The sequence below is a fragment of the Hyperolius riggenbachi genome, chromosome 1, assembly GCF_040937935.1.
Source record: "Hyperolius riggenbachi isolate aHypRig1 chromosome 1, aHypRig1.pri, whole genome shotgun sequence".
NCBI lineage: Eukaryota > Metazoa > Chordata > Amphibia > Anura > Hyperoliidae > Hyperolius > Hyperolius riggenbachi.
Genome location: NC_090646.1, coordinates 98,070,592 through 98,088,541, shown reverse-complemented (window position 1 = coordinate 98,088,541; position 17,950 = coordinate 98,070,592). Strand labels below are relative to the sequence as shown.

Genomic DNA, 17,950 nt, shown 5'->3' with positions numbered 1-17,950 from the left:
AAGTGGGCTGCATATGAAGTGGGCAAATGTGGTTTTAGAGGTTTATGTTGTTGCAAGTTTTGCAGTAGACTAATAAAGTAGATATACTTATGCATTCACTGCATAAATTACCACTTTTTTTTCTCATATTTGGCCTGATGGTATGGTGAGTATATGCAGAGCTGTCATAAATGTTGTGTTTTTTTCAATACTGCACCCGCAGATGACATATTAAGAGAGGGAGTAGACTCTGCTGTCTGCTCCTTCCTACTTGCTCAAGGTGTGAAGGGAGCAGCAGCTTCAGACTGCAAGTGTGTGTGTGAAGTGTTTGCCCTTCTGACTTGATGACACACTTAACCTTCCTGGCGGTAAGCCCGAGCTGAGCTCGGGCTATGCCGCGCAGGAAGATATCTCAGCCCCTGGTGGGGCGATTTGCTCACTTTAAAATGCTGTATGCGCAGCTAGCACTTTGCTAGCCGCGCGTACAGCTCGATCGCCGCCGCTCTGCGGCGATCGCCCGCACGCAGCGGCGCAAGAGGGCCCCCCCGCCAGAGCCCTGCGCTGCCCGGACCAATGAGTTCCGGGCAGCGCTATGGGCTGGATCGGAGGCGTCTGACGTCAGGACGTCGGCTGACGTCCATGACGTCATTCCGATCGTCGCCATGGCGACAGGAGAAGCCAAACAGGGGAGCGCGTTATATACGCGTTCCCCTGTTTGCTTTTGATGCCGGCGACGATCGCACTAGAGGGACACATGCGCCCTCTAGTGGTGTTTCATGTAGCTACCACTCTGGTAGCTTTACATGAAACAAAAACAAAAATTAAAAAAAAAAGGATTTTTGCCTAAGTGGCAAAAAAAATTAACCACCAGGGAGGTTAAGTCAACAATCTTTTTGGGGCCACACAGGGCACCCTTTGTCAATGCAAAAGCAGTTTTGTGATCTATCCTGTGCCTTGACAAAGGGTACTCTGTGTGGCCCTGAAATGATCATTGGCCAGTGTTGCACTGGGAGCTGGAAAAGCTGAGGAAATCCACTTGCTGGCCAAGCAGCAGTAATCAGGTGTTGCTGCTCACAGTGAAGACTTGCTGCAGGTTTCTATTGGGAGTGATAACACAGGTTTTCTGCTGCTTGGCCACTGGCCAGCAGGTGGATTTCCTCAGTTTTTCCACCTCCTAGTCCGACACTGTCGTTGGCTCAAGAGGTCAGATGGTGTGATACTTTTGTGATGGAACAATAAAGCATAGTTTCTGATGTCCAGTGTGTGGATCCCTTCTCTAGATTACTGAATCATGGGGAAAAAATAATGTATTTACCTTTAAAGTGAACCGAGCATCATTTTTAACACCCAGGGCAGCTCTATAGCAAATTAAAAATGCATTCTAAAAATGTGGTTTATTATTATAAAAAAAACTTTAATTTTACCTCATTTTTTTACATCTAAGGGTTAAATTAGCCACTTTGTTCGTCCGCAAAGAACCTGCGGTCCCTGAGCAGGAGATGGTGGAAGACAGATAAGAAATCACCTCTTTAGACTTAATTGACCACAAACAAACCCCCATTGTACTTCAAACAGAAAACATCAGTTACAGTTGAAGAATTTCACACCTAGCCTGGATAATAGCAGTTGTAAAATATCAGGGGAGTGAGCTTCTGAACAATGGCAGCCCTTGCAGCTATTTGAAGCCAAGAGCTGCTTGGATCCCTTTAAGCAATACCAGTCCTGCTGATCCTCTGCCTCTAATACATTTAGCCATAGACCCTGAACAAGCATATCCAGATCAGGTGTTCCTGACAGATCTGACAACATTAGCTGCATGCTTGTTTTTCAGACACTACTGCAGCCAAGTAGATCAGCAGGACTGCATGGCAACTGGTATTGTCTAAAGCAAAAATAAAGCAAAAAAAGTTGTATAGCTTTTTTTTATATTACTGCATCAGTGTGTCATATTTACAGCTTACAAACCCCACTCTGTATTTTAAATTATAAAACAGAGCACAGTTAATGATCCTTTGAACTTTCCTGCAATAAAACCTTATCTCAAGTTGTCTCACACTGTTTCTTGATTGCTTAAAGAAAACCTGTACTGAAAATTAAAAGTCAAAATAACCATACACAAGTCATACTTACCTGCTGTGTAGTCTACTCCTCAATCTCTTTCTTCTCTCCTGTGTCCTGTTTGCCCACTGTGATCAATGGAATTTTCCGTCCTCCATTTTGAAAATGGCCATTACCCCATAACAGCTTCCTGGTCAGCACACAGTTAAACTGTAATGTCGCCCACTTGAGCCATAGGGAAACATGGACACATCAGTTCTCCTCTCAGCTGTAACTGACAGCAACTGATATATTTCAGTTCTGACAAAATGTTGTCAGAACTGGAAGGGATCATTGTCAGAAGAAAATAGTGAGCTTCTGAGAGGAACTGATGGCAAGGCAACTATGTAATGTTCATTTGAAGTTACCTCATGGTTTTATTTTAAATAATTTTACTCAGTACAGGTTCGCTTTAAAGAAGTTATCAGGCATATTCAAAGAAAATAAGCGCTACTTACCCGGGGCATCCTCCAGCCCCAAGCTCCCAGCATGTCCCTCGCCGCAGTTCTCCCCGCAGCCGTTCGCCGAAGCTCCGTCCTGGTCCTCGGCGATGACGTCAAGGCGACCTCTAGGTCGGCCTGTACTGCGCCAGCGCAAGTGGCGCTGTCAATCACCGCCACGTGGGCCGGAGCATGCAGTCCGCTCTGGCCCACGTGGCGGTGATTGACAGTACAAGCCGACCTGACATCGCCAAGGACCGGGACGGAGCTGTGGCGAACGGCTGCGGGGAGAGCTGCGGCGAGGGACATGCTGGGAGCTTGGGGCTGGAGAAAGCCCCGGGGTAAGTAGCGCTTATTTTCTTTGAATATGCCTGATAACTCTTTTAAGTGCTTCAGAAAACAGGACTGTCTTCGACCCAAGTTGGGCTGGAGAGCTCAGAGAGGCTCTTTTGAATAAACAACAACTGAAGTTTCTTAACTATTCCTGCGCTGGAAACAATATGAGAAGTTTTTCTTTGTTATTAACGTTCTATTTGTTAGCTGTACTACACATACGATTCGTTATCTCATACGTTTATTTTTGCTTCAGTAAATAATCTTCTCAGGTCACTTGTCCTTTAATGCTGAATTATTGCAAATACCTTTTGTTTTTAGATGGCAATAATAATATTTAGCATTATCTGTAAGCCAAAAACCTCAGGCTGAGACATTGTGAGACAGTTAATGATGTGGCTTGCAATGTACTCTGGAAAGCACTGTGGACAATGCATCAGGACTATATAAATGTGCAATAATAATGTTTCTGACCTATGAACCACCTTCTGACAGTCCATGCATGCCAGGGGCTGCGATAATGAAAACGTACAGGACTGCTGACATAAAGTGTTGTAAGACATATATCTGTGTCGCTGGCAACCTTTCATGGAGAAAGTTCCGTTTGGAAGACTCAGCATTTTCATCCATGAGGCTGTAAGCAACTCTAGCTACATCTAGAATGATCACTAATATGCCATGCAGGTTACAGCAGCATGTGTCCCTGTTCAGCGGGAACAAATCTATCATCTTTAGGCCTTGCTATACAGCCAGTTTGACAATTACACAATACGTTATATTGGATTGCATTGAAACAAGAGGAAACGTTCCGGATATTCCTGCACAAATGAGCCCAGCATGCGGAAGAAATCAATTCGCCAAAGCAATGGTTGCCGATAGCCATTAAAGAGACCGATAGGCTTTAAATCACTAAGAAAGCTTAGACTTTTTCGCAAAGATTTATGAGTATGGCATATGCTATACAAATCACACCCTGAACGTGATATAACACATATAACATTTACAGTGGAAGCCTGTAAAACTTCTACAGTGATAAGTGGGTAGGCAGTGGCGTAGTCGAATCATCTGGATGATCACAATGAAGGATTCTGTTCACAGTGGATGTCTGGAAGGAACATGAACTGCAGCTTCTGTGCACAAGCACAATCTTCCTGCTGCATCTCTCCCTTCCCCATTAGCACCCTCAATGTGCCTTCATTCTCCTGCACCTCTCACTCTACTGCACCCCTGCTTCCTGCTTCCCAAGTAAAATGATTCAAAGATTTGGTTCCAAGATCCGGATCTTTTCAATGATCTGATTCGAATCATCCAAATCATTGAAAAGATGTGGACTTTCCAGGATAGCACCAAGAGCCTATAACACGGCTCAATCTGACGCCCAACTTCAACACCACCATGCGTTGCATTAGGGGCACGTTATGCGACCCTAACGTCCCCTAAAACGCAACGTCTTGGTGTGAAAGAGGCCTAACCCGTCTGCCAAAAGACACTGACACACAGCTTTCTATAGCTGGAAAGCAGGGGCGTTGCTAGGATCCTAAGAGCTCTGGGACACTTTCGGGCACTCCAGCCAAAAAATGGGTGTGGCCATGCACCTGAATATGGGTGTGGTTGAGCCAAATTTACATGAACTTAACAGCAGTCTAAGTAGGCCTGCCCAGCAAAATGTTGGATGAAGCCCCCCTCTCCATTAATACAGAAAACAAATAAAATGTAGCATATCTCATAAATAGTGTCATTTAAACGTATAGGACATGCTGGGTGCTGTGTGGTGCTATGCTGGGTGCTGTGGTACCTCTATGGGGAATGCTGGGTGTTGTGGTGACATGCTGGAAGCTATGGTGCCTGGAGCCACATAGGGAGCATGCATAGTTGTGCGTGTCCTCACGGTTACTCCCCCCGACCCCCCAGCAGAGTAGCACAGCGGGAGGTGCTACTCTTCTCCTCCATCCCCTCTCCAAGTCTGGAGACATCCTGTGTAGATGGCGATTCTCCCCCTAGCATCTGAGAACCAAACGCTAGGAATTTTAGCATCTAATTCATTCTCAGACACTAGGGGGAAAAGTCTGGTAGAGAAGATGTCTGCAGAATCTGGAGACCAGTTGGCCAAAGGTGAGTACTGCTGCCTGGGGGACATCCGGGGCACCCCAGAATAGATCCTGGGCATGTGCCAGTGATCTTTGGGGCTAGTCCTGCTGAAAAGCATAGCCCACGGCCACCAGCATACAAGTGATCATTCTACAGCCATCATCCACTGGAACACAACACTGGTACCAAGAGATCTGTGAACTTCCTGAGAATGTCACAGCTGACTGGCTGCTGCCTAAAATGTAAAGTAATTATTTTTACCATTAAATAACAAAAGGGTGTGTACCATTTCTGAGTATGTTTTAACTGGGGCTCCGATCACACTGTTGCTGTTGCAAATCGTCCCAACAGACATTGGCCTCGATTCATCATTGTCTTTGAGATAACTTTTTCCAGTACGTTAAATTACAAAATTCGAAGTTTATCGATTCCTAGTTGTATTCATCCAGGTTTTTCCGCATTCGGTGTGACTTCGATAAAATATCGATAACTATTAGTAACGTGTCGATATTTCCATTTTACAGCGGTAATTTAACACAAGGCCATAAGATTCCCCTGGGATTGTGGATAAAAAGGCACGCCTTTGAACACCACAGACAGGGGTCGAGTGGTGCGTGGACGCGGGTGAACGGCGTCCACTTACTATTTCCCTGGGGTGGACGCCGTTCACCCTGCCATGTTCGGAGGGGAGCAGCGCAGTGGAAAGAGAGCTGTGAGCAGCGGTGGAGAAGGGGGGCCATTTCCCCCCCCCCCCCTCCCCTCAGGTGCTCTCTTTTCCATGCTCTCCCCTCCTGAAGTAAAGTGCAGGCAGCCGGCAGTGGGCGGGACTTACCTCTGCTCGTTCCGGCGTCGGATCTGCGTGCAGCTGCTCTGGTCTGTATCAGACCAGACTTGCGGCACGCAGATCCGGAGATCCGACGACGAGGAGAGGTAAGTCCCGCCCGCTGCCGCCTGCGCGCACATTACTTCAGGAGGGGAGAGCGAGGAAAGGAGAGCACCCTAAGGTGCTGCTCACAGCTCTCCTTCCACAGCGCTGCTCCCCTCCTGCTGGGGGACACCTATTCTGGGCACATATACCCCTGGCTACATATGGGCACATACACCCCTGGCTACATATGGGCACATATACCCCTGGCTACATATGGGCACATATACCCCTGCCTACATATACTAGGCACATATACCCCTGCCTACATATACTGGGCACATATACCCCTGGCTACATATGGGCACATATACCCCTGGCTACATATGGGCACATATACCCCTGGCTACATATGGGCACATATACCCCTGCCTACATATACTGGGCATATATACCCCTGGCTACATATACTGGGCATATATACCCCTGGCTACATATACTGGGCACATATACCCCCTGGCTGCATATACTGGGCATATATACCCCTGGCTACATATACTGGGCATATATACCCCTGGCTACATATACTGGGCATATATACCCCTGGCTACATATACTGGGCATATATACCCCTGGCTACATATACTGGGCATATATACCCCTGGCTACATATACTGGGCATATATACACCTGGCTACATATACTGGGCATATATACCCCTGGCTACATATACTGGGCATATATACCCCTGGCTACATATACTGGGCATATATACCCCTGGCTACATATACTGGGCATATATACCCCCTGACTACATATACTGGGCATATATACCCCTGGCTACATATACTGGGCACATATACCCCCTGTCTACATATAGTGGGCACGTATACCCCTGGCTACATATACTGGGCACGTATACCCCTGGCTACATATACTGGGCACGTATACCCCTGGATACATATACTGGGCACGTATACCCCTGGCTACATATACTAGGGATATATACCCCTGGCTACATATACTAGGCACATATACCTCTGGCTACATATACTGGGGACTACTATACTCATGGCTACTTATACTGGGGACACCTATAGACCTGGCTACCTATGCTGGGGGTACCTATTTTGGGGGAACTGCTGTCAGATTATCTGTTGTTATGTATTTTGGGGAACAGCTGCCAGATTATGTGTATGTTAGAGGAACAGCTGCTGCCAGATTACGTGTATTTTGGGGAACAGCTGCCAGATTATGTGTATGTTAGGGGAACGACTGCTGCCAGATTATGCGTATTTTGGGGAACTGCTGCCAGATTGTGTATGTTTGGGGGACCACTGCTGCCAGATTATATGTATTTTGGGTGTTACGTGTATTTTGGGTGATCCGCTGCCAGGTTTCGAGTATTTTGGGGAACTGCTTCCAAATTATGTGTATGTTGGGGGAACTGCTGCTGCCACACTGTCTATTTTGGGGGAACCACTTCCATATTATCTGTATTTTGGAGGAACTTCTACCAGATTATGTGTCTTTTTGGTGAAATGCTGTCAGATTACATCTATTTTGGGGGGATACACTACGGCAGAGTTTAAACTTCCCTGGCAGACCTTTTACATCACTGCTAAGGTCATGTATATTTGGCCCCACCCATGACCACGCCCACATTATGCTTGACCACGCCCACTTTGAGGTTTTCCGGGTGAGTCCACTCACTTCTTTTTCCAGGACTAGACCCCTGACCACAGAGAAACATTACGGATAGGGCTTAACACCTGGACCAGGATTCTGGAAGTGGCTTGGGACAATCCCACACTTTCGCCAGCTGCGGCTTGATAGAAGCCTTCTCTGAAAAAATGTAGTGCAGCTAGCAATTTAGTTAACCCTGGCACTGCCTGTGTTCTCTTACAAGATGATTCAATGCTGATGGCCTGGTATAGTAAATAAATCCATTCTCTTGCAAATTGATATGGTTCTAGACCTTATTCTTGCCCTTCTGCGCCTTTGAATCACTCTCAGCTGATACATAACCACTTCAAATGGCTCCATCTTCTCTGTCAGCAATGATCTGACAGGAATAACGACAGAGCAGTGAAGGAGATAACTAATCCTAAATGTAACGCTAAACCACGCCCACTTTCATTTTCATGAATTGCACTTTCCTCTGTTTTATCGCATCATTACTGAATGATTACCGAATTATTACTGAATGCTCGCTAACAGCTGTAGCTAACTTTGATGAATCCTGAAATCAGCTTATCGAGTTCGGTATTTTACCGAGCTCTCGGTAATCGATTCGATAAGTCTTGATGAACCGAAGCCACTGCATCACAATTTTACATTTACATCTGCTAATGCGCGGTGTGGTGCAGTTGTTACTGTCGGAATAACACGCAGCATTCTGTGCGTTTATGAAGCATACTATTGGTGAAGCATACTATTATGTGGTGGTGAAGCATACTATTATGTGGTGGTGAAGCATACTATTGGTGAAGCATACTATTATGTGGTGGTGAAGCATACTATTAAGAGGTGGTGAAGCATACTATTGGTGAAGCATACTATTATGTGGTGGTGAAGCATACTATTGGTGAAGCATACTATTATGTGGTGGTGAAGCATACTATTGGTGAAGCATACTATTATGTGGTGGGGAAGCATACTATTGGTGAAGCATACTATTATGCTGTGGTGAAGCATACTATTGGTGAAGCATACTAGTATATGGTGGTGAAGCATACTATTATGTGGTGGTGAAGCATACTATTATGTGGTGGGGAAGCATACTATTGGTGAAGCATACTATTATGTGGTGGGGAAGCATACTATTGGTGAAGCATACTATTATGTGGTGGTGAAGCATACTATTAGTGAAGCATACTAGTATATGGTGGTGAAGCATACTATTATGTGGTGGTGAAGCATACTATTGGTGAAGCATACTATTATGTGGTGGGGAAGCATACTATTGGTGAAGCATACTATTATGTGGTGGTGAAGCATACTCTTGGTGAAGCATACTAGTATAAGGTGGTGAAGCATACTATTATGTGGTGGTGAAGCATACTATTATGTGGTGGTGAAGGATTCTATTGGTGAAGCATACTATTATGTGGTGGTGAAGCATACTATTATGTGGTGGTGAAGCATACTATTGGTGAAGCATACCATCATGTGGTGGTGAAGCATACTATTATGTGGTGGTGAAGCATACTATTAGTGAAGCATACTATCATGTGGTGGCGAAGCATACTATTATGGAAAATATGCCAGGCTTCAAACACGCAATGCGACTTTTCATCAACGTCGTATTGCGATCATGTGTAGTGAGTGTGAAAGTAGCCTTTTACTTGTCAACCTTTTGTACTGGTTGAACTCGATGGACGTATGTCTTTTTTCAACCAAAATAACTATGTATGTAACTATGTAACCTTGAAACTGCTTTAAATCATTGTTAAAAAAATTAAAGAACTGACAGGAAGTTCTGTTGAGCAAATCCTTTGTGAACCAACAGCTTGTTTATATACTATCCCCATTGTGATAGATGTACATCAGAAGTCTCTAGAGTCATGTTGTAAATAATCCACTGTGTGCAATAATAAAGGACATTGGCAAAACAATCTATGCAACAAAAAGACAAGGTTCTGAGCAGACAAAGAAAAATAAAATAAAAGGATAATGCATTGAATTAGAGGATAAAGAAACAAAATGTTAGAGATGATTGCCTTTGGGTCAGGATCACTAATGATTATGATTTCTGTTTACTCCACAATCGGTGGTTGACATTTTCCATAGTTACATACTATATCCTTGAGATAGCATCTGTTTGCAGGCACAGTGTTTTACAAAAACAGATGTACACTAAATCATAAAGTTTGATAAGGGAACGTGTTCAAAAGTGAAGGAGAATTTCAACAATATATGTTATCTTCCTTCTGTGTTTGGTTTACATTCAGCATTCAATATTATTTATGGGGAGGGGGGGTTATATAATGTCTGGTACGGGTCTTGTAATTTCTCATCAGATAGACGGGTTGAAATGATTATTCCTGACGGGTCCGATCTGATTTCTGATTGTTTTTCTGATTGATCTTCCGATCACTTCTATACAACGTATTTTGCCCGTCGGGGATCAGTCGGGGATGCCCTTGGGCGACATCGCTAGGCCAGGCTGCACACACACATGGAGGGATGACAAGTGGCGCATGCCTGATGTCACACGGTGGGCAGGGGAGTGGTGTGAAAAGTGGGACTGGCGTTGAAGCCGTGTTGTTGGAGGTGAGTAGATCCGCCTGGTGGATCGCTTGTGAGTTGGGGGTTGCCGGCTGCTGTACACATGCCTAATTAATTTAAAAATTACCAATATTCTTCTACAGTGCCAGACTGGGAGATGGAAAAGCTGAGGAAATCCACTTGCTGGCCAAGCAGCAGTAATCATAGTTTCCTGCTCACAGTGAAGATTTGCTGCAGGTTTTCATTAGGAGTTAGGCATGCTCACACATGCTTGCAACTGTCTGGTTGACTGAAGGAAGATTTTTTTCTGTTCAATAATATAGTTTCTGCCTGAAATCTGCTGTCTCCTTTTTAAAATAATTGATAATGTATGAATAATGCCCATAGAAAACTCAGCTGGAAGTGACAAAATATCAAAATCAAATCAAGGATAAGATAAGCAGAAACAGTTGATAAGGGCATTTTCTCTCTTCCAATCCGATCGTAAAATCCAACATTTGGATTGATTCCATTTTCTGTTCCAATTGACCATAGAATAATTTTATTATTAATTGCATCTGATGAAGAAATTGTACCGTTAACGGGCACCCAAGACTGCAATGGTGCACCGATCACTTCTCCCTATTGATCACAAATGACAAGCTGTCACTGCTTTGTGTTAGTGAATTATTATTATTATTTAATACTTATATAGCGCTGACATCTTCTGCGGCACTGTACATGGTATATTGCAACACACACACACACACACACACACACACACACACACACTACACACCACACACACACGCAGAGTGTCTCGCCTCCCCCCCCCCCCCCCAAACACACACACACACCCACACACACTACACCACACACACACACACACACACACTACACCACACACACACACTACACCACCCACACACACTACACCACACACACACATACACACTACACCACACACACACACACACACTACACCACACACACACACACACACTACACCACACACACATACACACACACAGAGTGTCTCGACTCCCCCCCCCCCCCCCCCCCACACACACACACACACCAGTGCTGGGCCGAAATTATGCATGAGCGTAATTACGCATCGTAATTCAATGTAAATTTACGAGTAAGCGCTACGCGTAACTTACGGTCTTACGCGTAATTATTTAGCGTAAGGAGTTAAGTGGTATCGTAATTACACTGTCTACCGTAATTGCTAGGTATGTGTAATTTTACGAAGACTTACGCGTAATTTTACGCGTAATTACTAACGTAAAAACTCCCCTTTTCTAAGAGTAGCCAATCAGTCAACATCCTAAGCAACCAGTAGTATCTTCTCCCGCCCTTAGTATATAAGCGTACGTTTTGACGCATACGAATGATGTGTACGCAATAGCTGTCACATTGACGGCTATTGCGTACACATCGTCCGTATGCGTCAAAAATACGCATTAATGGGTATTACGGCACTACGCGTAACATCGTAGTGTAAGCGCCTACATTATGGTGTCCTTACGCGTAACTGCGTAAGTTAACGCGTAATTACAGTGATGAACCGTAGATAATTTCCTACGCCGTAACCGTAATTGCGTAATGCGTAATAGCGTAAAATTATGCGTAATGATCCGTAAGCGTAGATTTTTCCATTACGACCAGCACTGACACACACACAATATTCCAGCATAGTTTGCAGTCACAGAACTCTTCTGCCCCCATAGCAAATAACTGCAGAATCCCCCCTCCCCATCCCAGCACACAATCCTTTTACTACCTTCAAACACAGCAGTCAGCTTCAGAACCCGTCTGAAGCTATTTAGCCATGCTGTGCACTTTTCTCTGCCTGAGGGTAGGAGACATCTGGAGGGGGGAAGACACTCTGCAAATCTCACAGGCAGCCTGGTGAAGAGGAGACTCTGTACACCTCTCATCACAGGCAGCCTAGAGGGGAGGAGATGCTGTCTCGCAGACTGGAGGAGAGGAGATGCTGTCTCCTTATTTGCTGCTCTTTCCATTTCAGCCACGCCTCCCCTTCAGCCGCGCCTCCCCTCTCCTCACTGATGCTGCAATGGCAGCAAAATCTGACAGCCGCGGCTGCAGGCTTAAGAATGTAACAAGATGCCGCAGCCGGCCGCGATCTACTCTGAAGGCGGTCGCGATCTACCGATAGTTTGCGATCGACCTGTTGGGCAGCCCTGGTATATTGTCTTGTCACTTAAAGTAACGCTATCGATTAACATGTTTTTTTTCAATTGATATAGGAAATGTTTGGGAAGTGCTGCTAAGTACTGGTGTATACATTTGAATGCTTATCTCTTTGTTTACTGTTATCTAATTCCTTTCACACTTTTCTGAAGTCAAATCTGATGGCAGACTGAGCCATGAGTGAAGGGGGGATTCCCTCACAGTGCATCTGTTAATCCTGTGTGTGAGAGAAAGCTCTGCCTGTCTCTGACTGAGCTCTCTGCAGAGAGCAGAGGAAATGTTTCTTATGTGCAACATAAACATTTGTAATTGTGTGTGTGTGAAACCTGACGCCTGACAGGCTTTTCATATAACTCTGCTTCAATATTACTGTTCTTAGCATGTCAGACTGCAGAGATTCATACCTTTGCAAATGAGACATTCCAAACGTAGCTAAAATATACACACAATGAATTACAGCTTTAGCCTCTGATATTTAACAATGAAAGTAGGAAAATGTTTACACAGCTACTTACACATGATTTGTACATTGTCATTTTAGAACACTTGGTTTGATAGGGTTCCTTTAACTGCTCCTCAGAGGGGCTCCCAATCTAATCCCTACCATAGTCATATGTCTATGTGTGTATTGTGTTGTGTATGTATCGTAGTCTAGGGCCAATGTTAGGGAGAAGCCAATTAACTTATCTGTATGTTTATGGGAGGAAACCAGAGTGCCCAGAGGAAACCCACACAGACACGGGGTTAACATACAAGTTGCGTGCAGATAGTGCTCTGGCTAAGATTCATACTCAGCGCTGCAAGGCAAGTGTGCTAACCATTACGCCACTGTGCTTCCCACATGGTGACTAAACATCATGTATGCATGGCCTTGTTTACAAAGGGAACACCTTTCTATCTATAGCATGATAATGAAAGGGCCACTGCTGATGACTGTGACAGTCCTGGCTTGATTTGTCATTGCATGGCAGGCAGTGCTTAGAGAGTACACTTTGAGCCCTGGGCAATAAACATTCCTGTCCTTCCATAACCTCCTGGTAACACTTGCGACCCTGTGTACAAGAACAGTTTATTTGATCTTTATGTTTTTGCAAAGAAATAGTTGAAGAATTCCTTCAGGCGCTGTCATATTAATTATTGTCTCAGGACACTGTGCTAATGACCTCTGCGATTATTACATCTAATGTTTCCTGTTCCCTCTGCAAAATGCTTCCTTACAATAGCCAGATTGTCAGCCGGCTGCTGGCTGGGGTCAGTTTGTTTTTCATTTCACTATATTGATATTTCGTATTGTAGGACAAGGAAGAGACTTAAAGCATAGCTCTAGTGAAGAAATAGCATGGAAAGTAACTAAAGGCCATAGGCGCGTACATTTAACAAAGGCACCCATTGAAAAAGGCCCAGCAAACAGCTGGTAGTCTGGATGTGTACATGTCAAGGAGGGTATGTGAACGCATTTCCTAATGATGCCTGGTGCTGTGTCTTCTCAACAGATACGTTTTTTGAGCCTAGCTTAAACTGGGCTACCTATTGCACATTATTGACACAGATTGCATGACCTTCCCTCTTTCTACTATACCTATTGTCATCCTCCACCAGCATCTATTTATTCTAATCTACAAACTTCCCTGATTGTATCCTGCCCTGAACCCTTCAACTTAATCATACCTCCCAACGTTTTGTGATCAGAAAGAGGGAGACTTAAGCCACACCTCTAACCACACCCCTGACACACACCCTAATCGCGGACACTATAAAGATTTCATAAGAAAATGATGATGTTTTATAAGTCAAACCACACTGGTCCTTTCTATCCTGGTTCATTTTCCTTCATATTAACATTTAAAAGAAAGAAATATATCAATTTAAAGGGAACTGAGCACATTCTCTTTCACTGGAATCTCTCCTGGCATAGAAGCTGCCATGTTCCCCCCTCCCCTTCTCACATTCCTTATTTACAGAAGTCAGAGATGCTATCTTGACACATTGATCACACAATGGCTTTGAAGAAACAGAGCTAATTACTCACCCCCTATGCTGATGAAAAGGCATTGTTTACCTCTTGGTAATTAGCTCAATAAAACAATTAGGTTCCTGAAGTCTCTGCGGTTGGGGACGGTCGGGCAGGCCTGCTGAAACAGGCTACTAAAAGTACTTTGAATGTAAAACACAAGGTAAAATTATTTTTTTTAATAATGAAACAGATTGTCGGCATGCATTTTTCATGTGCTATAGAAATGTCATGAGTGATAAAAAAAGGTGCTCGGTTCACTTTAAAGGATGGGAATAAAGTTGAGTCAGTTAAACACATTTTTCTGTAGAAAAATACAAATATTTACATAAATCTGTACATTAGTCCCGAAAGAGGGACAAATGAGGAGGAAAGAGGGACAGAGGCACAGGACTCCCAAGGAGGGACTGTCCCTCCAAATGAGGGACAGTTGTGAGCTATGCTTAATGGTTCTAATTTGCCATCTACCTCAAGTTTTTCTTGAACCCAATAATCCTAGTTTGCCACCTGCCACAATGGCCTCTATTCACTAAGCTTTATCAAACACGTTATCAAACGTTTGATAATTTACCTCATGGGTAAAATCTAATTTTGAATTCACTAAGGTGTTATATATTTATCGAATGTTTTATCGATAAAAGGTTCAATAAATCTTTAACACCTTAGTGAATTCAAAATTAGATTTTACCCATGAGGTAAATTATCAAACGTTTGATAAAGTGTTTTGATAAAGCTTAGTGAATTGAGGCCAATGTCTACCTGAACCTGATGATCCTAGCCTATTTCCTAGCCTGAATTTGCTTGTTTCTGGCTACAGAGTGTTTTATCCTGCAGTAATCCTTCTCCTGTCCTCTAATCAATTACATTACCTAGTCAAGCTCTTTAATGGAGTTTCCCCTCTACCCAGTTAAAACCAGTGGGACAACCCTAGGAATACAACTTGGAACCTCATAGCTGCAACAAATGTACTGCCCACTATGTATATTTATCCGTCATCACCTAGACTCCTCATCCCAGGGAAGCCTAAAGGTGGCCATACATTAGGCTACTTTGGCGGCTGATCGAACAACCAGTTCCATTATTATCGAATTGGTTTAAAATCAGTGTCGGCAAGTGCAGGCCCAACCGATGATTGGTCGCATTACTCGATCACGTCTGATGCAAGATGTCGGGCAGAAATTGGTTGCTCGGGTGTGTGGCGGTACGGCGGCCGATTTCAGAACGAGCGACAAAACCCCCGCTGCTGCCTCCCAATGTATAAATGTGCCCCCCATGCGTGTATACATTACCTGTCCCGTGTCAGCCTCTGCGTGGTGTCCATCTGTCCTTTGGGTGGCTCAGCCGCATACACACTGGCAATGGCGCATAGCTGCCCACGTCATGCGCATGGCGTGTGATGCTATGTGCCGCCGCGTGTTTGCAGAAGTGCCACCCAGAGGACAGACGGACACCACACAGAGGCTGGCATGGGACAGGTAATGTATAAATGCATTGCACAAATGGGGGGGGCACATTTATACATTAGGGGGGCAGCGGCGGGTAGGGCTGAGGGGTCCCCCAGATGCCCACCCCCCCTCCCAGGAGAAATGAGTATAGAGTAAATGACGTCGGGTGCGGCGTAGTTACAATGTAACAAAGTTGTTACATTGTAATAACTTTGTTACATTGTAACTGATAGAACATTTCCGAGGATATTGCGTGGGATCATTTATTTAAAGGGACAGGTAAGTATTATTGGTTAATTAAGAATATTAAAGGACTTTTTTCGTGGTTATGTTTTTTGTTCAATTAAAATACTTTTTCTAAGTGTTTGTGTGTTTATTTACTTTTAACTCTTAAAGGAAATGGGTAAGGGGTACAAGTACCTCTATACTCATTTCTCCTGGGAGGGGGGGTGGGCATCTGGGGGACCCCTTTTTAAAGGGGACTCCCAGATTCCACCATGAACCCCCCCCCCCAGGAAATCGCGGCCTCCACCTCCACCGCCCATCGGAGGTGGAGAAGAGCCCCTTGTCCTTGGATTGGACAAGGGCTCGGAGGGGGAGGGGAAAGCTTGGCTGCCCCTCCCCTTCCGAGACCCCCCAATCCATGGACCATGCGGGCTGGTATAGTCAGGGTGCGGAGCCCCACGCGGCCGGTGCTCCGCATTCTGGCTATCCCAGCCTGCATGGGGGACAAGGGGTTAAAGAGGTCTGGGAGGGGGGACCCCACGTCGTTTTTTTTATATTTCCCACACTCAGAACGAAGTAAGTAAAACTCTTCCCACTTGGGGGAATCTATGAAAATAATACACTATTGTTACCTGTGCAAAAAAAACTGACATTTTCCGCATTTAAAAGACATTTTTGCCCTTGAAACTTAAAAATCGATTTTCTCAAAAACTATAAGGTCTTTTTGAAAAAAAAAATGTTCCTCTTATTCCCACTGATCCCCTTAATATACCCTAGGAATTTGGTGTTCCTAAACTTTAAGCAGGCTTTGCTATTAACCGTTAAAGTCGGCGGGTTTTTAAATGTATATATTTTTACTTTGAAACTTTAACATCGATTTTCTCAAAAACTATGAGGTCTTTTTGAAAAAAAAAAAATCCTCTTATTCCTCCTGATCTCCTTAATATATTCTCCAAATTTGAGGCTCTTAGCATTTAAGGGGGCTTTGCTATTAACCCTTAAAGTCGGCGGCTTTTTTATATTATACGGAGCGTTACGGTTTAACGCGAAATTACGGTAGCGTTTAATGCGAAATTACGGCATGAACGAAACGCGAAATTACACGTTGAAAATTACGCTTACGGTATTTTCAATTACGATTTTAATGGCAATTACGCTACCGTAATTTCGCATCGTAATCGCAAATTTCGCATGCGTAATTATAGTAATGCGAAATTACGAAAATTTCGGCTCAACTCTACCCCCCGCAGTGCTAGCGACACACAGCATGTCGCCAGCACAATGTTTACCTATGCCGTGTCAGCCAGTGCCACTCCCCCGCCTCCTCTGTATCGGCGCTACCCGCCTGCGTCCCTTCCCTCCAATCAGCGGGAGGGAAGGGACGCGGGCGGGTAGCGCTAACAGACACCGCATAGGTAAACATTGTGCTGGCGACAGGCTGTGTGTCGCTAGCACTGCGGGGGCTATAGCAGCGCGCAGGGGGTCCTGGAGGCACACCATGGGGCAACGGAGGCTGGTGTTAGTGTGCACAACCAGCCTCGGTGCCCCACTAACATAATTAAATCCCACCTCGGGTTCTCTTTAAGCAGATGAGTAGGAACATGGTAAAAAAAATTTTTGTGAAAAGACCTTATACTTTTTGAAAAAATCGATTTTAAAGTTTCATATGAAAAATGGTTTTTAAACTGTGTAAAATGACACTTGCTGCAGAACAGGTTACTGCATTCCGAGTTCTGTATACATATTGTATACATTTCATGAAAACAGACAGAGTGGAGTCCCCCCTCCTGAGCCTCTGTAACCCCTTGTCCCCCATGCTGGCTGAGATAGCCAGAATGCGGAGCCCCGGCCGACTGGGGCTTCGCACCCTGAGCTATACCAGCCCGCATGGTCCATGGTATGGGAGGGGCTCTGGAGGAGAGGGCCGGCCAAGCCTCCGCCTCCCCCCGGAGCCCTTGTCCAATCCATGGACAAAGGAGCTCTTCCCCACCTCCGGTGCCCCAGGAGGAGGTGGGGGCCGCCGACGTCCCGGGGGGGGGGG

General features: G+C 44.8%; 1 protein-coding gene across 6 annotated transcripts in view; it reads left to right on the top strand.

Moving 5' to 3' along the window:
• SLC2A9 (solute carrier family 2 member 9) overlaps window positions 1-17,950 on the top strand; it is a 524,193-nt gene that overhangs the window by 494,795 nt on the left and 11,448 nt on the right. The window contains exon 14 of one of the 6 annotated variants that reach the window (XR_011030521.1): window positions 13,525-13,671. The exons of the other annotated variants lie outside the window; for them this stretch is intronic. The gene's annotated coding sequence lies outside the window, so the exon portion shown is untranslated. The remainder of the gene's footprint in view (window positions 1-13,524; window positions 13,672-17,950) is intronic. 6 annotated transcript variants of the gene reach the window in all.